Source organism: Danio rerio, chromosome 4 (genome assembly GCF_052040795.2).
Source record: "Danio rerio strain M-AB ecotype USA chromosome 4, GRCz13ab, whole genome shotgun sequence".
Classification (NCBI taxonomy): Eukaryota; Metazoa; Chordata; class Actinopteri; order Cypriniformes; family Danionidae; genus Danio; species Danio rerio.
Window position 1 is genome coordinate 36,712,957 of NC_141024.2, and position 22,406 is coordinate 36,735,362.

General features: G+C 46.2%; 1 long non-coding RNA gene and 15 other non-coding genes across 16 annotated transcripts in view; 11 read left to right on the top strand and 5 right to left on the bottom strand.

The window, feature by feature from the left end:
* Window positions 1-22,406, bottom strand: part of LOC148680292 (uncharacterized) — a 790,608-nt gene that overhangs the window by 216,593 nt on the left and 551,609 nt on the right. The window lies entirely within an intron of this gene.
* trnal-cag (transfer RNA leucine (anticodon CAG)) lies at window positions 6,487-6,569 on the bottom strand. Its single transcript has one exon. It is a non-coding gene; the product is annotated as a tRNA-Leu (tRNA).
* On the top strand, window positions 8,078-8,150 carry trnav-cac (transfer RNA valine (anticodon CAC)). Its single transcript has one exon. It is a non-coding gene; the product is annotated as a tRNA-Val (tRNA).
* trnav-aac (transfer RNA valine (anticodon AAC)) lies at window positions 9,044-9,116 on the top strand. Its single transcript has one exon. It is a non-coding gene; the product is annotated as a tRNA-Val (tRNA).
* On the top strand, window positions 9,221-9,293 carry trnav-cac (transfer RNA valine (anticodon CAC)). Its single transcript has one exon. It is a non-coding gene; the product is annotated as a tRNA-Val (tRNA).
* trnal-cag (transfer RNA leucine (anticodon CAG)) lies at window positions 10,370-10,452 on the bottom strand. The gene has a single exon. It is a non-coding gene; the product is annotated as a tRNA-Leu (tRNA).
* LOC137494479 (U1 spliceosomal RNA) lies at window positions 12,317-12,480 on the bottom strand. Its single transcript, XR_015486933.1, has one exon. It is a non-coding gene; the product is annotated as a U1 spliceosomal RNA (small nuclear RNA).
* On the bottom strand, window positions 13,626-13,789 carry LOC137494481 (U1 spliceosomal RNA). The gene has a single exon (XR_015486944.1). It is a non-coding gene; the product is annotated as a U1 spliceosomal RNA (small nuclear RNA).
* On the top strand, window positions 18,370-18,471 carry LOC137495090 (U6 spliceosomal RNA). Its single transcript, XR_015485191.1, has one exon. It is a non-coding gene; the product is annotated as a U6 spliceosomal RNA (small nuclear RNA).
* LOC137494930 (U6 spliceosomal RNA) lies at window positions 18,895-19,001 on the top strand. The gene has a single exon (XR_015484965.1). It is a non-coding gene; the product is annotated as a U6 spliceosomal RNA (small nuclear RNA).
* LOC137494899 (U6 spliceosomal RNA) lies at window positions 19,425-19,531 on the top strand. The gene has a single exon (XR_015484915.1). It is a non-coding gene; the product is annotated as a U6 spliceosomal RNA (small nuclear RNA).
* On the top strand, window positions 19,955-20,061 carry LOC137494583 (U6 spliceosomal RNA). The gene has a single exon (XR_015487932.1). It is a non-coding gene; the product is annotated as a U6 spliceosomal RNA (small nuclear RNA).
* LOC137494847 (U6 spliceosomal RNA) lies at window positions 20,482-20,588 on the top strand. Its single transcript, XR_015484756.1, has one exon. It is a non-coding gene; the product is annotated as a U6 spliceosomal RNA (small nuclear RNA).
* LOC137494973 (U6 spliceosomal RNA) lies at window positions 21,014-21,120 on the top strand. Its single transcript, XR_015485029.1, has one exon. It is a non-coding gene; the product is annotated as a U6 spliceosomal RNA (small nuclear RNA).
* On the top strand, window positions 21,542-21,648 carry LOC137494785 (U6 spliceosomal RNA). The gene has a single exon (XR_015484858.1). It is a non-coding gene; the product is annotated as a U6 spliceosomal RNA (small nuclear RNA).
* LOC137494848 (U6 spliceosomal RNA) lies at window positions 22,069-22,175 on the top strand. Its single transcript, XR_015484757.1, has one exon. It is a non-coding gene; the product is annotated as a U6 spliceosomal RNA (small nuclear RNA).

Sequence of the window (22,406 nt, forward strand, 5' to 3'; positions counted from 1 at the left end):
TTTGTTAAAGAGCCCATATTATGGGTTTTTGAAAATGCCCTTCCATGTAGTGTGTAACACAGCTCTAAGTGAAGTGAAATATGCAGCTAATGTTTAAATCTGTAAGTGTACAGTGTTTAAAACTGTTGATTCATCTATAAAAGAGTCGACTCATAGTGCTTCAAATGAGTCGTCTTGATAACGGGTCATTAGGTGTTTTGTGATGACGTATCTACGAAACACAAGTAGTTGCGTGCGCAAACCCGGGAGATTTGAAACCTGCGGCCTCACCCACTAACACAGAAAAAAAGCCACACACACACGCGCACGCTGGTCGAATGTGATGTCACACTGTGCAGATGGATATTATTGAGTCTCCACCCAAAGATGAAACCTCAGCATTAGCTCAGCCTTGAGCAGTTTGAGTGCTTCTGGAAACTACATGCTTTAGACTGGGTGTATATTACATGCTTAATAATCAATTTTTAGACTGTGTGTGTGTGTGTGTGTAGGCCTATTATTATTTAAAATTAAATAAAAAAATAAAAATGATTATATTATGTAAAAAAAAATATTATTCTTTATAATTATATCCAGTTCCCCTAAAACTTTGCTTAAATACCATATACATTTATTAAATAAATAAAACCAAAAAGTAAATAACTGTTTGGTCTGACAAGTTTTCAGGACATATCAAATTTCAGCACAACACTAACTAACTAGTCTCACTCACACACACACACACTTGTACACACTCTCACTAACACACTCACTCTTGTACATGCTCTCTCTCACACACACCTACATTCTATCTCAATTCAATTCAGAAATACTTTTTGAGCATGACTATAAATGATACAATGTTGCCAACACAAACACATAGACATCTCACAGATACATGTACATGCTCTCACTCACAAAGATAAGCCTTCCCTCTCACACACACACTTCTACATGCTTTCTCATAAACATGTACTGGCTCTCTCTCTTACACACACTACTACATGCTGTCTTTCACTCACACACACACACACACACAAACAAATGTGCATTTGATACTTGTTTATATAATTGTATGTGCTCATTAAGCTTATGATAGGTGGTTGCATTGTAATTATTTGGTCATGAAGGTATTAATTGTTTTAAATAGTTTTTCAGCTAATAATGTTTGTGATGTCATACATGCTACAAAAGGCTTTTGAAGCTGACAAGATGTGGAGCAACCATGACCAGAGCGTTCCAGAGAGAAGGTGTCTCTCAAAATGCAGTGGCCCAGCTCGCTGCAATTGCAGAGCTGTACTTTGCTAACAGGGAGCAATTTAACAGAATCAGCTTCACACCAGGAAAATGAACAGAGTTCGCTCAAAAGTGTAGAGAGCTCATTTTTGGAGATTTTTGCATAAAGGTTGTATCAATGAAAAGGAAGGGTTCTTTTGTATGTTTCTTTGTTCAATAATGCTCCGGTTTACTGTTGGTAAAATGTAGAAGCAAAAACCTACAGCACAATAAGCTTAGCTTATAATTCCAAAAAAAGAATAATATTGAAATCAGATGCAAAAACCTTTAAATTCCGACTAAATTCATTAATTTTCTTTTCAGCTTAGTCCCTTTATTAGTCTGGAGTTGCTACAATGGAATAACCCAAGAGCTTATCCAGCACCATCCATGTTTTACACAACAGATGCCCTTCCAGCTGCAATGCATCACTGGGAAACATCCAAACACACACACATATATATATTTGAGCCTACTCAATTTACCTGTACCAAATGTCTTTGGATTTGTGGAGGAAACCAGAGCACCCAGAGGACACCCACACAAACACAGGGAGAACATGCAAACTCCACACAGAAATGCCACCTGACCTAGCTGAGGCTCGAACCAACAAATTTCTTACTGTGAGGCGAACGTTCTACCCTCAGCGCCACCACATTGCCGGCAATTTAATTGTTATTCTAAAATTAGTTTTTTTTTTCAGCCTACTGTTTGAAAGATAATGAAAAAATATTTGCCACAAAAATAGTTAAATTGCAGAGCTGAGACTTAAAATATATATACATTTTAGGAAAAAATGTGTATGGTGGCTGCATGGTGGTGCAGTGGGTAGCATGTTCGCCTCACAGCAAGAAGGTCACTAGTTTGAGCCTAAGCTGGGTCAGTTGGTGTTTCTGTGTGGAGTTTGCATGTTCTCCCCATGTTCGTGTGGGTTTCCTCTGGGTGCTCTGGTTTCCATGACAAATCCAAAAACATGTGATCAAGACCGCAGAATTCAGGTGCTTCAAATGTGACGAAAGGGGACATTTCGCAAGGACCTGTACAGCTGTGTCGGGCCCGGATTGTAAATTGGCCCTAATACCTGCAGGGAGCTTGTCACGCTGAGTTGGCTTTGTCCGCTCGATTGACCAACGCGTATGCCTTGTTTTATCCTTGCAGGCCTAACTTTGCTGGTGAAAGCACTTGTGGGGTTTCTGTAGTGTAGTGGTCATCACGTTCGCCTAACACGCGAAAGGTCCTCTGTTCGAAACCGAGCAGAAACAGTGCTCTTCTTTTGGCGAGAAAATAATAGCATCCACTGCCGCACCAGCAATGATCGTCGACAGGTTATCAGCTCGATTTGCCTGAAGGTTTCCGTATTGTAGTGGTTATCACGTTCGCCTCACACGCGAAAGGTCCCCAGTTCGAAACTGGGCGGAAACAACCTCTGGCTTCTATGACAATTGTCAAATCAGGCTTCTCTTGAGTACTGACGTTCACTGAAAACATTCTTTCTGCAGAGCGGTGTGAGGCTAGAAGTTTGAATTCAGCTCAGTGTTTACCGCCCCTCGCGGTGTCGCAAACTTGCGTAGAATCTGATTTCTTTTAGCTTTGTGTTGTGCATGAGCAGGTGGCCAGTGCGTTTGCTGGCCCTTCACGGTGCAGACCGTACAAGACAGCTCTATAAAAAAAGACTATAAATACTTGAAGCAGCACTGGCCTATTGGTTTCCGTAGTGTAGTGTTTATCATGTTTGCATTACACGCTAAAGGTCTCCTGTTCGAAACTGGGCGGAAGCATACAATTAGCAGACACTTTTGTCCAAAGCGACATACAATAGTGGAGGTATTCAACAAGACGAGGCAATGCATACGAAAAAGGGCTATTTATTCCAAGTAATTTGTTTGTGCTCAGAGAATTTAGTGCTGGAGTAGGAGTTTCGTTTTCTTTAGAGAGAGGGATATTCACCGGGGTTCGGGTGTACTCTGAAGAGATGGGTGTTAGCTGTCGTTTGAAGGACACCGGTGTATCCGTAATCCGAGTGGGAATGGGAAGGTGATTCCACCAGCGTAGAACATTGAATGAAAACATTGTGGAAAGTGACTTTCCGTCTCTCTGCGCTGGCACCACAAGACAGTGCTCTCACCCTAACCGGAGGCTCCTGTGGTTATCACGATGGCTTTACAAGCGGAGGGTCTCCTGTTAGCAACTGGGCGGAAACATTCAGATTTGCTTTTACCCACATTCTCAATTGGCTCTCTGCTCACTGGATGATCCACGATACAAGGGCATGGATCTGTCAAATGTCATGACTTGACGTTGTACGAGGATTTGACGAAAAAAATGCCCTGCAAACCTTAAAAAGCAACACCATCCCAGGACAATTCTTTTGATCCCCTTTCAGTGCACTTGCATTAAAGCCCGCGTGATGCGGCACTTTGTCAGTGTTACTGTATCATTCGGACATGGGGGCAGAGAGTTAAAGAATTCAGCCTGAGCACACTGCCGCAGGCTCGGTTTGTCAGAAGTGGGATTCGAACCCACGCCTCCAGGGAAGACTGCGACCTGAACTCAGTGCCTTAGACCGCTCGGCCAACCTGACATGCAAGCTTGGCAGGAGCTGTCTCCTGGGAGCCACACCGCAGTACCGTGACATGGAATCTGGTGCTTCACAGCTTGCCCAGCTCCGGCTGTCCAGCTCATTGGCGCTGCAGGCAGCTAATCTGTGCTCGCCTCCTGGGGCTGCGCCTAGTTTCAATAGGCAACACTTGACAGCTGTCATTGCTTACGGCCACACCACCCTGAGGGGGCTATAGAGCAAACAGGAAGTGAGTTGGCAGCAGTAAGGAGAGAAAGGCTCTCCCCATTTTGTTTGTCTACCTTTTTGTTTATTGACCTTGAGTGTTTTTGTTTGTTTGTTTTCTTTTTGTCTTTAAAAACCACCTAACAGCAGCATTTTGCTGACTGAAGGGTGGTTATGTAGTGTGTTTTATTTTTAATCATGGACAGATTCCCCGGCAACGACATGGAAATGGAGGGACTTGCAAGAAAGGATAAAGAAAATGGGCTGGATAATAGACGGAGAGATAAAGAAAATGGATTGACAACAGACAAAGAGATAAATAAAATGAAGAGCCCGGCCAACGAAGAGGTGAGAAAGGTAAGGATAAGCAAGAGGTACAAAGAAGAGTATGCACAAAGGAAGCAACAGTAACTGTAGAAGTAGAAAATGTAAAAGATGCAAGAAGATTTGATATAACCAAAGCAGTCACGGAGCTGATTGGAGAAGGAAGAATGCTGGCGGTGAGACCCAAACAAACAAAGGGAGTATGAAGTAACAATGGAGACTGAAGATGACACCGAAATTTTAATAGACAATGGATTGACAATTAAAGGAGTGAAATCTGAAGTACGGAGGTTACAAAACAGAGACTATGTTGTTTCGTTCAAGCATCTGCCTGTTTACCTAGCAAATGAAGAAATTTTAAGCAAGCTAGAGAGATGGGGAGTTTTCCCCATATCTAAAATTAAAAGAAGATTGTATCCTGGCACAAACATAGAAGATGGAACAAGGTTTGTAAAAAACAGATTTCCGGAAGAGATGGTCTCCTTACCATACAGTACCAAAATCGAGACGGCGGAAGCGCCACAGCACTTTAGAGTCATGCACACCAATCAGGTAAAAACCTGTCGACTATGCATGAGCTCAGAAAATGTGATGAAGGAACGCCCAGAATTAAGGTGCTTCAAATGTGACGAAAGGGGACATTTCATAAGGACCTGTACAGCTGTGTCGGGCCCGGATTGTAAATTGGCCCTAATACCTGCAGGGAGCTTGTCACGCCGAGTTGGCTTTGTCCGCTCGATTGATCAACGCGTACGCCTTGTTTTATCCTTGCAGGCCTAACTTCGCTGGTGAAAGCACTTGTGGGGTTTCTGTAGTGTAGTGGTCATGACGTTCGCCTAACACGCGAAAGGTCCTCGGTTCGAAACCGAGCAGAAACAGTGCTCTTCTTTTGGCGAGAAAATAATAGCATCCACTGCCGCACCAGCAATGATCTTTGACAGGCACCCAATCAAAAAGGGTTATCAGCTCGATCTGCTTGAAGGTTTCCGTAGTGGTTATCACGTTCGCCTCACACGCGAAAGGTCCCCAGTTCGAAACTGGGCGGAAACAACCTCTGGCTTTTATGACAATTGTCAAATCAGGCTTCTGTTGAGTACTGACGTTCACTGAAAACATTCTTTCTGCAGAGCGGTGTGAGGCTAGAAGTTTGAATTCAGCTCAGTGTTTACCGCCCCTCGCGGTGTCGCAAACTTGCGTAGAATCTGATTTCTTTTAGCTTTGTGTTGTGCATGAGCAGGTGGCCAGTGCGTTTGCTGGCCCTTCACGGTGCAGACCGTACAAGACAGCTCTATAAAAAAAGACTATAAATACTTGAAGCAGCACTGGCCTATTGGTTTCCGTAGTGTAGTGTTTATCATGTTTGCATTACACGCTAAAGGTCTCCTGTTCGAAACTGGGCGGAAGCATACAATTAGCGGACACTTTTGTCCAAAGCGACATACAATAGTGGAGGTATTCAACAAGACAAGGCAATGCATACGAAAAAGGGCTATTTATTCCAAGTAATTTGTTTGTGCTCAGAGAATTTAGTGCTGGAGTAGGAGTTTCGTTTTCTTTAGAGAGAGGGATATTCACCGGGGTTCGGGTGTACTCTGAAGAGATGGGTGTTAGCTGTCGTTTGAAGGACACCGGTGTATCCGTAATCCGAGTGGGAATGGGAAGGTGATTCCACCAACGTAGAACATTGAATGAAAACATTGTGGAAAGTGACTTTCCGTCTCTCTGCGCTGGCACCACAAGACAGTGCTCTCACCCTAACCGGAGGCTCCTGTGGTTATCACGATGGCTTTACAAGCGGAGGGTCTCCTGTTAGCAACTGGGCGGAAACATTCAGATTTGCTTTTACGCACATTCTCAATTGGCTCTCTGCTCACTGGATGATCCACGATACAAGGGCATGGATCTGTCAAATGTCATGACTTGACGTTGTACGAGGATTTGACGAAAAAAATGCCCTGCAAACCTTAAAAAGCAACACCATCCCAGGACAATTCTTTTGATCCCCTTTCAGTGCACTTGCATTAAAGCCCGCGTGATGCGGCACTTTGTCAGTGTTACTGTATCGTTCGGACATGGGGGCAGAGAGTTAAAGAATTCAGCCTGAGCGCACTGCCGCAGGCTCGGTTTGTCAGAAGTGGGACTCGAACCCACGCCTCCAGTGGAGACTGCGACCTGAACGCAGCGCCTTAGACCGCTCGGCCATCCTGACATGCAAGTTTGGCAGGAGCTGTCTCCTGGGAGTCACACCGCAGTACCGTGACATGGAATCTGGTGCTTCACAGCTTGCCCAGCTCCGGCTGTCCAGCTCATTGGCGCTGCAGGCAGCTAATCTGTGCTCACCTCCTGGGGCTGCGCCTAGTTTCAATAGCCAACACTTGACAGCTGTCATTGCTTACGGCCACACCACCCTGAGGGGGCTATAGAGCAAACAGGAAGTGAGTTGGCAGCAGTAAGGAGAGAAAGGCTCTCCCCATTTTGTTTGTCTACCTTTTTGTTTATTGACCTTGAGTGTTTTTGTTTCTTTGTTTTCTTTTTGTCTTTAAAAACCACCTAACAGCAGCATTTTGCTGACTGAAGGGTGGTTATGTAGTGTGTTTTATTTTTAATCATGGACAGATTCCCCGGCAACGACATGGAAATGGAGGGACTTGCAAGAAAGGATAAAGAAAATGGGCTGGATAATAGACGGAGAGGTAAAGAAAATGGACTTGACAACAGACAAAGAGATAAATAAAATGAAGAGCCCGGCCAACGAAGAGGTGAGAAAGGTAAGGATAAGCAAGAGGTACAAAGAAGAGTATGCACAAAGGAAGCAACAGTAACTGTAGAAGTAGAAAATGTAAAAGATGCAAGAAGATTTGATATAACCAAAGCAGTCACGGAGCTGATTGGAGAAGGAAGAATGCTGGCGGTGAGACCCAAACAAACAAAAGGAGTATGAAGTAACAATGGAGACTGAAGATGACACTGAAATTTTAATAGACAATGGATTGACAATTAAAGGAGTGAAATCTGAAGTACGGAGGTTACAAAACAGAGACTATGTTGTTTCGTTCAAGCATCTGCCTGTTTACCTAGCAAATGAAGAAATTTTAAGCAAGCTAGAGAGATGGGGAGTTTTCCCCATATCTAAAATTAAAAGAAGATTGTATCCTGGCACAAACATAGAAGATGGAACAAGGTTTGTAAAAAACAGATTTCCGGAAGAGATGGTCTCCTTACCATACAGTACCAAAATCGAGACGGCGGAAGCGCCACAGCACTTTAGAGTCATGCACACCAATCAGGTAAAAACCTGTCGACTATGCATGAGCTCAGAAAATGTGATGAAGGAACGCCCAGAATTCAGGTGCTTCAAATGTGACGAAAGGGGACATTTCGCAAGGACCTGTACAGCTGTGTCGGGCCCGGATTGTAAATTGGCCCTAATACCTGCAGGGAGCTTGTCACGCCGAGTTGGCTTTGTCCGCTCGATTGATCAACGCGTACGCCTTGTTTTATCCTTGCAGGCCTAACTTCGCTGGTGAAACCACTTGTGGGGTTTCTGTAGTGTCGTGGTCATCACGTTCGCCTAACACGCGAAAGGTCCTCGGTTCGAAACCGAGCAGAAACAGTGCTCTTCTTTTGGCGAGAAAATAATAGCATCCACTGCCGCACCAGCAATGATCGTCGACAGGCACCCAATCAAAAAGGGTTATCAGCTCGATCTGCCTGAAGGTTTCTGTAGTGTAGTGGTTATCACGTTCGCCTCACACGCGAAAGGTCCCCAGTTCGAAACTGGGCGGAAACAACCTCTGGCTTTTATGACAATTGTCAAATCAGGCTTCTGTTGAGTACTGACGTTCACTGAAAACATTCTTTCTGCAGAGCGGTGTGAGGCTAGAAGTTTGAATTCAGCTCAGTGTTTACCGCCCCTCGCGGTGTCGCAAACTTGCGTAGAATCTGATTTCTTTTAGCTTTGTGTTGTGCATGAGCAGGTGGCCAGTGCGTTTGCTGGCCCTTCACGGTGCAGACAGTACAAGACAGCTCTATAAAAAAAGACTATAAATACTTGAAGCAGCACTGGCCTATTGGTTTCCGTAGTGTAGTGTTTATCATGTTTGCATTACACGCTAAAGGTCTCCTGTTCGAAACTGGGCGGAAGCATACAATTAGCGGACACTTTTGTCCAAAGCGACATACAATAGTGGAGGTATTCAACAAGACAAGGCAATGCATACGAAAAAGGGCTATTTATTCCAAGTAATTTGTTTGTGCTCAGAGAATTTAGTGCTGGAGTAGGAGTTTCGTTTTCTTTAGAGAGAGGGATATTCACCGGGGTTCGGGTGTACTCTGAAGAGATGGGTGTTAGCTGTCGTTTGAAGGACACCGGTGTATCCGTAATCCGAGTGGGAATGGGAAGGTGATTCCACCAGCGTAGAACATTGAATGAAAACATTGTGGAAAGTGACTTTCCGTCTCTCTGCGCTGGCACCACAAGACAGTGCTTCAGGTGCTTCAAATGTGACGATATGGGACATTTCGCAAGGACCTGTACAGCTGTGTCGGGCCCGGATTGTAAATTGGCCCTAATACCTGCAGGGAGCTTGTCACGCCGAGTTGGCTTTGTCCGCTCGATTGACCAACGCGTACGCCTTGTTTTATCCTTGCAGGCCTAACTTCGCTGGTGAAAGCACTTGTGGGGTTTCTGTAGTGTAGTGGTCATCACGTTCGCCTAACACGCGAAAGGTCCTCGGTTCGAAACCGAGCAGAAACAGTGCTCTTCTTTTGGCGAGAAAATAATAGCATCCACTGCCGCACCAGCAATGATCGTCGACAGGCACCCAATCAAAAAGGGTTATCAGCTCGACCTGCCTGAAGGTTTCTGTAGTGTAGTGGTTATCACGTTCGCCTCACACGCGAAAGGTCCCCAGTTCGAAACTGGGCGGAAACAACCTCTGGCTTTTATGACAATTGTCAAATCAGGCTTCTGTTGAGTACTGACGTTCACTGAAAACATTCTTTCTGCAGAGCGGTTTGAGGCTAGAAGTTTGAATTCAGCTCAGTGTTTACCGCCCCTCGCGGTGTCGTAAACTTGCGTAGAATCTGATTTCTTTTAGCTTTGTGTTGTGCATGAGCAGGTGGCCAGTGCGTTTGCTGGCCCTTCACGGTGCAGACCGTACAAGACAGCTCTATAAAAAAAGACTATAAATACTTGAAGCAGCACTGGCCTATTGGTTTCCGTAGTGTAGTGTTTATCATGTTTGCATTACACGCTAAAGGTCTCCTGTTCGAAACTGGGCGGAAGCATACAATTAGCGGACACTTTTGTCCAAAGCGACATACAATAGTGGAGGTATTCAACAAGACGAGGCAATGCATACGAAAAAGGGCTATTTATTCCAAGTAATTTGTTTGTGCTCAGAGAATTTAGTGCTGGAGTAGGAGTTTCGTTTTCTTTAGAGAGAGGGATATTCACCGGGGTTCGGGTGTACTCTGAAGAGATGGGTGTTAGCTGTCGTTTGAAGGACACCGGTGTATCCGTAATCCGAGTGGGAATGGGAAGGTGATTCCACCAGCGTAGAACATTGAATGAAAACATTGTGGAAAGTGACTTTCCGTCTCTCTGCGCTGGCACCACAAGACAGTGCTCTCACCCTAACCGGAGGCTCCTGTGGTTATCACGATGGCTTTACAAGCGGAGGGTCTCCTGTTAGCAACTGGGCGGAAACATTCAGATTTGCTTTTACGCACATTCTCAATTGGCTCTCTGCTCACTGGATGATCCACGATACAAGGGCATGGATCTGTCAAATGTCATGACTTGACGTTGTACGAGGATTTGACGAAAAAAATGCCCTGCAAACCTTAAAAAGCAACACCATCCCAGGACAATTCTTTTGATCCCCTTTCAGTGCACTTGCATTAAAGCCCGCGTGATGTGGCACGTTGTCAGTGTTACTGTATCATTCGGACATGGGGGCAGAGAGTTAAAGAATTCAGCCTGAGCGCACTGCCGCAAGCTCGGTTTGTCAGAAGTGGGATTCGAACCCACGCCTCCAGTGGAGACTGCGACCTGAACGCAGCGCCTTAGACCGCTCGGCCATCCTGACATGCAAGCTTGGCAGGAGCTGTCTCCTGGGAGCCACACCGCAGTACCGTGACATGGAATCTGGTGCTTCACAGCTTGCCCAGCTCCGGCTGTCCAGCTCATTGGCGCTGCAGGCAGCTAATCTGTGCTCGCCTCCTGGGGCTGCGCCTAGTTTCAATAGCCAACACTTGACAGCTGTCATTGCTTACGGCCACACCACCCTGAGGGGGCTATAGAGCAAACAGGAAGTGAGTTGGCAGCAGTAAGGAGAGAAAGGCTCTCCCCATTTTGTTTGTCTACCTTTTTGTTTATTGACCTTGAGTGTTTTTGTTTCTTTGTTTTCTTTTTGTCTTTAAAAACCACCTAACAGCAGCATTTTGCTGACTGAAGGGTGGTTATGTAGTGTGTTTTATTTTTAATCATGGACAGATTCCCCGGCAACGACATGGAGATGGAGGGACTTGCAAGAAAGGATAAAGAAAATGGGCTGGATAATAGACGGAGAGGTAAAGAAAATGGACTTGACAACAGACAAAGAGATAAATAAAATGAAGAGCCCGGCCAACGAAGAGGTGAGAAAGGTAAGGATAAGCAAGAGGTACAAAGAAGAGTATGCACAAAGGAAGCAACAGTAACTGTAGAAGTAGAAAATGTAAAAGATGCAAGAAGATTTGATATAACCAAAGCAGTCACGGAGCTGATTGGAGAAGGAAGAATGCTGGCGGTGAGACCCAAACAAACAAAGGGAGTATGAAGTAACAATGGAGACTGAAGATGACACCGAAATTTTAATAGACAATGGATTGACAATTAAAGGAGTGAAATCTGAAGTACGGAGGTTACAAAACAGAGACTATGTTGTTTCGTTCAAGCATCTGCCTGTTTACCTAGCAAATGAAGAAATTTTAAGCAAGCTAGAGAGATGGGGAGTTTTCCCCATATCTAAAATTAAAAGAAGATTGTATCCTGGCACAAACATAGAAGATGGAACAAGGTTTGTAAAAAACAGATTTCCGGAAGAGATGGTCTCCTTACCATACAGTACCAAAATCGAGACGGCGGAAGCGCCACAGCACTTTAGAGTCATGCACACCAATCAGGTAAAAACCTGTCGACTATGCATGAGCTCAGAAAATGTGATGAAGAAACGCCCAGAATTCAGGTGCTTCAAATGTGACGAAAGGGGACATTTCGCAAGGACCTGTACAGCTGTGTCGGGCCCGGATTGTAAATTGGCCCTAATACCTGCAGGGAGCTTGTCACGCTGAGTTGGCTTTGTCCGCTCGATTGACCAATGCGTACGCCTTGTTTTATCCTTGTTTTATCCTTGTTTTATCCTTGTTTTATGGCTCTCTGCTCACTGGATGACCCATGATACTACGGCGTGGATCTGTCAAATGTCATGACTTGACGTTGTACGAGGATTTGACGAAAAAATTCCCTGCAAACCTTAAACGACAGACGTCTGCAAAAGATTGCAGTTCTTGAAACAAAGTTACCTCTGATCCGAGCAGAAGCGTTCGCTTACTCAATGGCAGAAAAAATGATGACCTTTCACACGGTCTACATTCGTTCTGTCAGTAACAGCGGCCGGCCGGCAAATAAAATTCTGACATTCCACAGGGCACACTCGCTTGGCGGACAAAAGCCACCGGGGGCTCTCTTTGCGTGTTCCTTCACCTGGTCAAACCGCTTTGAGGGGGGACCTTTCGAGTAGTTTTCGGCGTCAGAACAGACTCTTCTAGCGACGGGTGGGCAGGCCTTCCACAGGCGCGCGCAGCTCTACTGAAGCAAAAGAGGCTTGGCAAAGGACGAGGAAGAGAGGGAAGCGCCGCTCCAGCCAGGTCCGACGCTACTGCCTGAACTCTGTCTTGAACCACTGTACTCAGGGGAGAGCGCGAACGCAGTCCCCCACTACCAGAAATTATGACGTGGAGATTCCAACATTTGGGGAATTCGCAGGGGTCAGCGTGGCCGGAGTGCAATGGCCAAGCCTTGCCCTGGGTGAACCACCTTCTTGATCATGGTATCTCCCCTGCCAGGTAGGTATGAGTTGCCAGGTGGCGCAAATGGCAGCCGCCGTTTTCTATCGGCCGTACTCCAGGGCGGTGATGCCCTGCAACCGAGCATGGGGAATGGGCCAGCAACCCCTGTCCCCTGACGGCGCTGTACTTGCAGCAGACGTGCCTGTGCCTGCAAACCACTCGCTAGTAACTGTGGCAACGCATGAAGAGTTTGAGCTTCCTCCAGATGCTTGCTTTGTGTTTTGTCATCAGTTGGGGCTGCCAACACATGGATTCCACTGGACGCACTCGATCTGGGGATAACAGACCCTCTATGGGGGGAGGGGAGGGGATCCTCCTGTTCTTTCTTTCTTTTCCTCCATCTGTTTTCTTTCTCTACAGATGTCGTTTTTCTCTGCTTAGTTTCTGATTTGGTCTATTTGGACATGTCGACCTCCTGCTTTGCTGCGGTTCGGACCGCCTTTGCCTAGAGCTCCGTGCTTTGCACTCTTGCCTTGTATATTTTCGTCCTGTTTTCTTACGTCAGCCTATCAGCACAGTGCTCAAACGACATAGCTTGAAGAACACGACGGGATCTACAAACGTTCCGCAAAAGAACTTCACTGACGAAAGCGGAAGCGCTAACGAAACAACCTCTCGCTGCAAGCACCTTACATTCCTGGGACGGGAAACCACCGACGGCTGGCTGCGAAATTGCCTCTGGTTCAGATTGGTTTAGAACCGTCCCTCTGCCTAAAACGCCACAGACGTCTGCAAAAGATTGCAGTTCTTGAAACAAAGTTACCTCTGATCCGAGCAGAAGCGTTCGCTTACTTAATGGCAGATAAAATGATGACCTTTCACACGGTCTGCATTCGTTCCATCAGTAACAGCGGCAGGCCGGCAAATAAAATCCTGACATTCCACAGGGCACACTCGCTTGGCGGACAAAAGCCACCGGGGGCTCTCTTTGCGTGTTCCTTCACCTGGTCAAACCGCTTTGAGGGGGGACCTTTCGAGTAGTTTTCGGCGTCAGAACAGACTCTTCCAGCGACGGGTGGGCAGGCCTTCCACAGGCGCGCGCAGCTCTACTGGAGCAAAAGAGGCTTGGCAAAGGACGAGGAAGAGAGGGAAGCGCCGCTCCAGCCGGGTCCGACGCTACTGTCTGAACTCTGTCTTGAACCACTGTACTCAGGGGAGAGCGCGAACGCAGTCCCCCACTACCAGAAATTATGACGTGGAGATTCCAACATTTGGGGAATTCGCAGGGGTCAGCGTGGCCGGAGTGCAATGGCCAAGCCTTGCCCTGGGTGAACCACCTTCTTGATCATGGTATCTCCCCTGCCAGGTAGGTATGAGTTGCCGGGTGGCGCAAATGGCAGCCGCTGTTTTCTATCGGCCGTACTCCAGGGCGGTGATGCCCAGCAACCGAGCATGGGGAATGGGCCAGCAACCCCTGTCCCCTGACGGCGCTGTACTTGCAGCAGACGTGCCTGTGCCTGCAAACCACTCGCTAGTAACTGTGGCAACGCATGAAGAGTTTGAGCTTCCTCCAGATGCTTGCTTTGTGTTTTGTCATCAGTTGGGGCTGCCAACACATGGATTCCACTGGACGCACTCGATCTGGGGATAACAGACCCTCTATGGGGGGAGGGGAGGGGATCCTCCTGTTCTTTCTTTCTTTTCCTCCATCTGTTTTCTTTCTCTACAGATGTCGTTTTTCTCTGCTTAGTTTCTGATTTGGTCTATTTGGACATGTCGACCTCCTGCTTTGCTGCGGTTCGGACCGCCTTTGCCTAGAGCTCCGTGCTTTGCACTCTTGCCTTGTATATTTTCGTCCTGTTTTCTTACGTCAGCCTATCAGCACAGTGCTCAAACGACATAGCTTGAAGAAGACGACGGGATCTACAAACGTTCCGCAAAAGAACTTCACTGACGAAAGCGGAAGCGCTAACGAAACAACCTCTCGCTGCAAGCACCTTACATTCCTGGGACGGGAAACCACCGACGGCTGGCTGCGAAATTGCCTCTGGTTCAGATTGGTTTAGAACCGTCCCTCTGCCTAAAACGCCACAGACGTCTGCAAAAGATTGCAGTTCTTGAAACAAAGTTACCTCTGATCCGAGCAGAAGCGTTCGCTTACTTAATGGCAGATAAAATGATGACCTTTCACACGGTCTGCATTCGTTCCATCAGTAACAGCGGCAGGCCGGCAAATAAAATCCTGACATTCCACAGGGCACACTCGCTTGGCGGAAAAAAGCCACCGGGGGCTCTCTTTGCGTGTTCCTTCACCTGGTCAAACCGCTTTGAGGGGGGACCTTTCGAGTAGTTTTCGGCGTCAGAACAGACTCTTCCAGCGACGGGTGGGCAGGCCTTCCACAGGCGCGCGCAGCTCTACTGGAGCAAAAGAGGCTTGGCAAAGGACGAGGAAGAGAGGGAAGCGCCGCTCCAGCCGGGCCCGACGCTACCGCCTGAACTCTGTCTTGAACCACTGTGCTCAGGGGAGAGCGCGAACGCAGTCCCCCACTACCAGAAATTATGCAGTCGAGATTCCCACATTTGGGGAGTTCGCAGACATCTGCCCAGGGAACGTGCAATGGTAACTGTAGACTGTAGACTCTCGTCCAACGAGAAGCCGCGATTGTCTACAGTTTGCTTAGACCCTGGGCTAATCGGAGGGATGCATTGTCTAAAGTTTAAAATCAGGGCCAATCAGCGCTGAGGATTTTCCAAAGTTTCTCTTGCTCTGAATGCTCAATTTATCGGGTCAGAAAGTTCATCTGCTGTCGAGATTAATTCGTATGTTAAAGTGATTTTGTGTGGAAAGTTATTTTTATACTGTTATATTGATGCACAGTATGTTTTGTTCACGACATGTTTGAAATATCTCACTTTTTGAGCAGTATTCGTGAGGCTGCGCCTTCAGAAAGTACACCTGTTGTTGAGATTTCGTGTGGTAAGTTATTTTTATACTGTTATATTGATGCACAATATGTTCTGGTTACATCACGTTCGAAGTTTTTCACTCTTTGTGCAGCATTTTGTCTTTGTTCGTGAGGCTGCGCTGTCAGCAAGTACACCTGTCATAGTGATTTAGAGCGGTAGGTTATTTTTATCCTGTTCTGATAAACAGTATGTTTTGCTCACATCACATTTAAAATATTTCACTGTGTTTGCAGTATTTTGTCTGTGTGCCTGATGCTGCGCTGTCAGACGTTCATCCATTACAGAGATTTTGTGCGGTAAGTTATTTTTATTGTTACATTAATGCTAAGGTCACATCATGTTTAAAATATCTCATTCTTTGTGCAGTGTTTGGTCTGTGCTGGTGACGCTGTGTCGTCAGAAAGTTCACCTGTCCTAGAGATTTCGTGTTGTAGGTTATTTTTATACTGTGATATTACTTATATGTATATATGGCTGCACAAAACCTGAAAAAGTTTAGCTTATGTATTATTTTCAACGCTCGTGTCGGTTTGATAGCTCCATTCACATAGTAAACAGTTGTTTCATTAAAATATAGCAACCATCATGCTAATAAATAAATATCCCTTCATATACAGCAATATATGTGACCATGACAATTATTATCATTATTTGTTACTATGAGAAGTAAAGAACATTTTAAGATCTTAGCTGGGACAAAACATATGATCCAAAATTTGAGCAAATGAGCAAAATTTGAGCATATGAGCAAAATTTACTCAGCAGCAGAGTAAAGTTAATGAGCCGATGATGAGTTTAATTAAGTGATGATTGAGGACTGATGATGAACACCTGCTGTTAATATGCAGAAACAGAAGAGAAGCAGCAGCAGCTACGCTCATTGCTTACCTGATTGACTTTATTTCTGTCAGATGTTCAAAAAATCCATATGAGACTGTGGCGAGGGGGCGTGGCCGAGAGCCGTGGGAACGGAGTAAGGCCACCGCGTAAGTGGATACACCTGCGGTGCGCACCTGCCTCGGATCCCACGGAAGGAGCTCTGGACCATAAAAGGAGGAACTATGGCAGAGGAAGCCGAGAGAGGACCGGGCCCGGACATATTTTACTTTTGCTTTCAGTTTGACGGCAGTCTTCGTGAGGAGCTGCCGTCCGTCCGTTTTGGTTTAGACACGGAGACTGCCGTCCCTGTTATTAATAAATATTTTAAAACTGCGTTGGTTCTCCGCCTCCTTCTTTCTGGCGGCCAAAGGGCCATGAACTTTATTACAGTGGTGCCGAAGCCCGGGAGAAGGAGGGACGCGTTGTCCAGATGCCCTTGCCGCTGAGAGAGGGGCGAGTGTTTGGGAGTTAACCAGAGTGGGGGAGAAACCTGTTCGTCTGCCCAGAGTGCCGGGGCGGCCTGAGGCTGGCGAGGAAAGGATCTGCCTGCTGCCGTCTCCCAGCATGGGGAGGAGCAGGAGACGCAGGGCTCACCACTGAAGGGGAAAGTGCTGAAGGGAGCCATCCCACAGAACCCGGGGGAGTTGCCGCGATCCACCATGATGCCAGAGCCTGCATCCATCCACGGAAGCGGAGCAGGAGACCAGAGATGCCGCCAGCCAGCCAGGAGAACCGGCGCCGGACGCCAGAAGACAGACGGGTGGATAGATTCCTCCACAGGGCTCCCAGCACGTCATCGCATCTCTCAGCTGGTGGAGGACCGAGTGGCAGCGTGTCTGGAGAACCGAACCCCAATTTTTTTTTTCATTTTCCTCTCTCCCCTTTCCTGGTGTACTCTGTCTTTCCTTTTTTTCATCTCCTGTTCTCTCGGCCCATCTCATATAGGTCTCGCAGGGGCTGTGGCGCCAACCCCCCCATTGTCTCCGTGAGGAGCTGCCGTCCCTGTTATTAATAAATAATTTTAAACTACGTCGGTTCTCCGCCTCCTTCTTCCAGGCGGCCAAAGGGCCGTGAACTTTATTACAGAGACTTATAGTGAAGTCCAGTGTTGTAATGAGAAACTAAATCATTTGGTGATGAAAGGTTAGTAATTTCAGGAAGAGAGTTAATACTAGCAAAAAAAGGATTTTAAATTAATATGTTTTATGTTACGGAAGGAAATAGTACGGAGAGATTTGGTGGAAGAAACAGAGAGTGCAAAATTAAATCAGAGGAGAAAATTATCCGTTATAGGGAGTTCCTCAGCAGAGAGGTCAATGGGTGAAACACCAGAGCAGCAGATGAGGTTGAGGGTGTGTCCTTTAGAGTGTGTGGGAACATTGACATGCTGTTGAAGTCCAAAGCTCTCAAGACAGGATATAAAATCTCTTGTAAGGGAGTTATTAAAATTATCCACATGAATATTAAAATCTCCTAAAACCATAATATTAGGTGAGAGGGTGGTAATATGTGTTAAAAAGCAGCAAAGTCATTTAGAAATTCATCATTTAGTTTGGGTGGACGATAAATTATGAAAACATTTGTAGGTGTGGATCCAGAAAGTTTTGAAATCATAGATTCGAATGAAGGAATAATGGGAAAATGTTTTTAAAGGAAAATGAGAAAGATTTTCAAGAATGTGTTCTCAAAAATTTCTAAAAATAGCATTTATCGGACAATAACGATATGGGCGCCGATATATCGTGCATCCCTAGTTTTAATGGAAGTAAAACAAGAATTGCCTATTTGTTTCTATCAGTTGCAAGAACTGTAATTTGAGAAAGGAGAAACATTGTTAAAAATAAACATGCTAAAATGGAGTTATGGACAATGTATAAAAGAAACTGGAAAACTATATTAAAACTGTGGAACAATATTTTAGAATGGAAGAAAAAGAGACTGAATTTTACAAAACGTTTATGTTGAATACTCCTTATATTACGTACTCACTAGATGGTTTGAAAATAGATTTGCCAGAATGATTATGCTTGTTGTTTTGCTGTTTTGAAACCAACATAATGTCATAAGGAATGTTTGTAAATGATATTTTTATATGCTTCTGAACTGATGTTTTGAAAAAAAAAAAACATATACTTGGATCGATACAGAGAATATTAGCATGGCCCCTGCGAAAGGATGACACGCAAATCCGTGAAGCGCTCCATATTGCTGTTTTAGTGCGTGGGTAAAAGTACAGAAATGCAAAAAGACAAAAGGCTTTTCACGATTCCAAATGGTGCATGAGGATGGGTTTAGCAAATCGTGGGAGGTGCTGCTGGGTCAACTGGAAAGTCTACATGCATGGTGAAAATGAATGTGGGATGCTTTGATCGTTTGCTTTGTTGTGCAACCAATGCACTTCCAAAGCCCTTGCTTTACTGGGACTTTGCCATAGGCTATCCTGACACTCTAATTTCCCCCTGTCCATAAACTTGGTGACCTACTGCATCAATCAGTGTGCCTAGCACTGACAGGGCCAAAGCTCTGTAGTGCACGGCATACAAGTGGGAACATGGCTCTCCAGGTCCCACCACCTTGGAGGAACATTGCTGGAACTCGAGGCGTACATATGCCCTGAGCCTGACTGATGATCTGTGCTCGCTACGGTGGCACATATACTAAAATTGGATCGATACAGAGAAGATTAGCATGGCCCCTGCGAAAGGATGACACGCAAATCCGTGAAGCGCTCCATATTGCAGTTTTAGTGCGTGGGTAAAAGTACAGAAATGAAAAAAGACAAAAGGCTTTTCACGTTTCCAAATGGTGCATGAGGATGGGTTTAGCAAATCGTGGGAGGTGCTGCTGGGTCAACTGGAAAGTCTACATGCATGGTGAAAACGAATGTGGGATGCTTTGATCGTTTGCTTTGTTGTGCAACCAATGCACTTCCAAAGCCCTTGCTTTACTGGGACTTTGCCATAGGCTATCCTGACACTCTAATTTCCCCCTGTCCATAAACTTGGTGACCTACTGCATCAATCAGTGTGCCTAGCACTGACAGGGCCAAAGCTCTGTAGTGCACGGCATACAAGTGGGAACATGGCTCTCCAGGTCCCACCACCTTGGAGGAACATTGCTGGGACTCGAGGCGTACATATGCCCTGAGCCTGTCCAATCGTCCGTGCTCGCTACGGTGGCACATATACTAAAATTGGATCGATACAGAGAAGATTAGCATGGCCCCTGCGGAAGGATGACACGCAAATCCGTGAAGCGCTCCATATTGCTGTTTTAGTGCGTGGGTAAAAGTACAGAAATGCAAAAAGACAAAAGGCTTTTCACGATTCCAAATGGTGCATGAGGATGGGTTTAGCAAATCGTGGGAGGTGCTGCTGGGTCAACTGGAAAGTCTACATGCATGGTGAAAACGAATGTGGGATGCTTTGATCATTTGTTTTGTTGTGCAACCAATGCACTTCCAAAGCCCTTGCTTTACTGGGACTTTGCCATAGGCTATCCTGACACTCTAATTTCCCCCTGTCCATAAACTTGGTGACCTACTGCATCAATCAGTGTGCCTAGCACTGACAGGGCCAAAGCTCTGTAGTGCACGGCATACAAGTGGGAACATGGCTCTCCAGGTCCCACCACCTTGGAGGAACATTGCTGGGACTCGAGGCGTACATATGCCCTGAGCCTGACTGCTGATCTGTGCTCGCTACGGTGGCACATATACTAAAATTGGATCGATACAGAGAAGATTAGCATGGCCCCTGCGAAAGGATGACACGCAAATCCGTGAAGCGCTCCATATTGCTTTTTTAGTGCGTGGGTAAAAGTACAGAAATGCAAAAAGACAAAAGGCTTTTCACGATTCCAAATGGTGCATGAGGATGGGTTTAGCAAATCGTGGGAGGTGCTGCTGGGTCAACTGGAAAGTCTACATGCATGGTGAAAACGAATGTGGGATGCTTTGATCGTTTGTTTTGTTGTGCTAATGCACTTCCAAAGCCCTTGCTTTAGTGGGACTTTGCCATAGGCTATCCTGACACTCTAATTTCCCCCTGTCCATAAACTTGGTGACCTACTGCATCAATCAGTGTGCCTAGCACTGACAGGGCCAAAGCTCTGTAGTGCACGGCATACAAGTGGGAACATGGCTCTTCGGGTCCCACCACCTTGAAGGAACATTGCTGGGACTCGAGGCGTACATATGCCCTGAGCCTGACCCCTGGTCTGTGCTTGCTACGGTGGCACATATACTAAAATTGGATCGATACAGAGAAGATTAGCATGGCCCCTGCGAAAGGATGACACGCAAATCCGTGAAGCGCTCCATATTGCTGTTTTAGTGCGTGGGTAAAAGTACAGAAATGCAAAAAGACAAAAGGCTTTTCACGATTCCAAATGGTGCATGAGGATGGGTTTAGCAAATCGTGGGAGGTGCTGCTGGGTCAACTGGAAAGTCTACATGCATGGTAAAAAAACGAATGTGGGATGCTTTGATCATTTGTTTTGTTGTGCAACCAATGCACTTCCAAAGCCCTTGCTTTACTGGGACTTTGCCATAGGCTATCCTGACACTCTAATTTCCCCCTGTCCATAAACTTGGTGACCTACTGCATCAATCAGTGTGCCTAGCACTGACAGGGCCAAAGCTCTGTAGTGCACGGCATACAAGTGGGAACATGGCTCTCCAGGTCCCACCACCTTGGAGGAACATTGCTGGGACTCGAGGCGTACATATGCCCTGAGCCTGACTGCTGATCTGTGCTCGCTACGGTGGCACATATACTAAAATTGGATCGATACAGAGAAGATTAGCATGGCCCCTGAGAAAGGATGACACGCAAATCCGTGAAGCGCTCCATATTGCTTTTTTAGTGCGTGGGTAAAAGTACAGAAATGAAAAAAGACAAAAGGCTTTTCACGTTTCCAAATGGTGCATGACGATGGGTTTAGCAAATCGTGGGAGGTGCTGCTGGGTCAACTGGAAAGTCTACATGCATGGTGACAACGAATGTGGGATGCTTTGATCATTTGTTTTGTTGTGCTAATGCACTTCCAAAGCCCTTGCTTTAGTGGGATTGCCATAGGCTATCCTCACACTCTAATTTCCCCCCCCCGTCCATAAACTTGGTGACCTACTGCATCAATCAGTGTGCCTAGCACTGACAGGGCCAAAGCTCTGTAGTGCACGGCATACAAGTGGGAACATGGCTCTCCGGTTCCCACCACCCTGGAGGAACATTGCTGGGACTCGAGGCGTACATATGCCCTGAGCCTGACCACTGGTCTGTGCTCGCTACGGTGGCACATATACTAAAATTGGATCGATACAGAGAAGATTAGCATGGCCCCTGCGAAAGGATGACACGCAAATCCGTGAAGCGCTACATATTGCTGTTTTAGTGCGTGGGTAAAAGTACAGAAATGCAAAAAGACAAAAGGCTTTTCACGATTCCAAATGGTGCATGAGGATGGGTTTAGCAAATCGTGGGAGGTGCTGCTGGGTCAACTGGAAAGTCTACATGCATGGTGAAAACGAATGTGGGATGCTTTGATCGTTTGTTTTGTTGTGCTAATGCACTTCCAAAGCCCTTGCTTTAGTGGGACTTTGCCATAGGCTATCCTGACACTCTAATTTCCCCCTGTCCATAAACTTGGTGACCTACTGCATCAATCAGTGTGCCTAGCACTGACAGGGCCAAAGCTCTGTAGTGCACGGCATACAAGTGGGAACATGGCTCTTCGGGTCCCACCACCTTGAAGGAACATTGCTGGGACTCGAGGCGTACATATGCCCTGAGCCTGACCGCTGGTCTGTGCTTGCTACGGTGGCACATATACTAAAATTGGATCGATACAGAGAAGATTAGCATGGCCCCTGCGAAAGGATGACACGCAAATCCGTGAAGCGCTCCATATTGCTGTTTTAGTGCGTGGGTAAAAGTACAGAAATGAAAAAAGACAAAAGGCTTTTCACGATTCCAAATGGTGCATGAGGATGGGTTTAGCAAATCGTGGGAGGTGCTGCTGGGTCAACTGGAAAGTCTACATGCATGGTGAAAATGAATGTGGGATGCTTTGATCGTTTGCTTTGTTGTGCAACCAATGCACTTCCAAAGCCCTTGCTTTACTGGGACTTTGCCATAGGCTATCC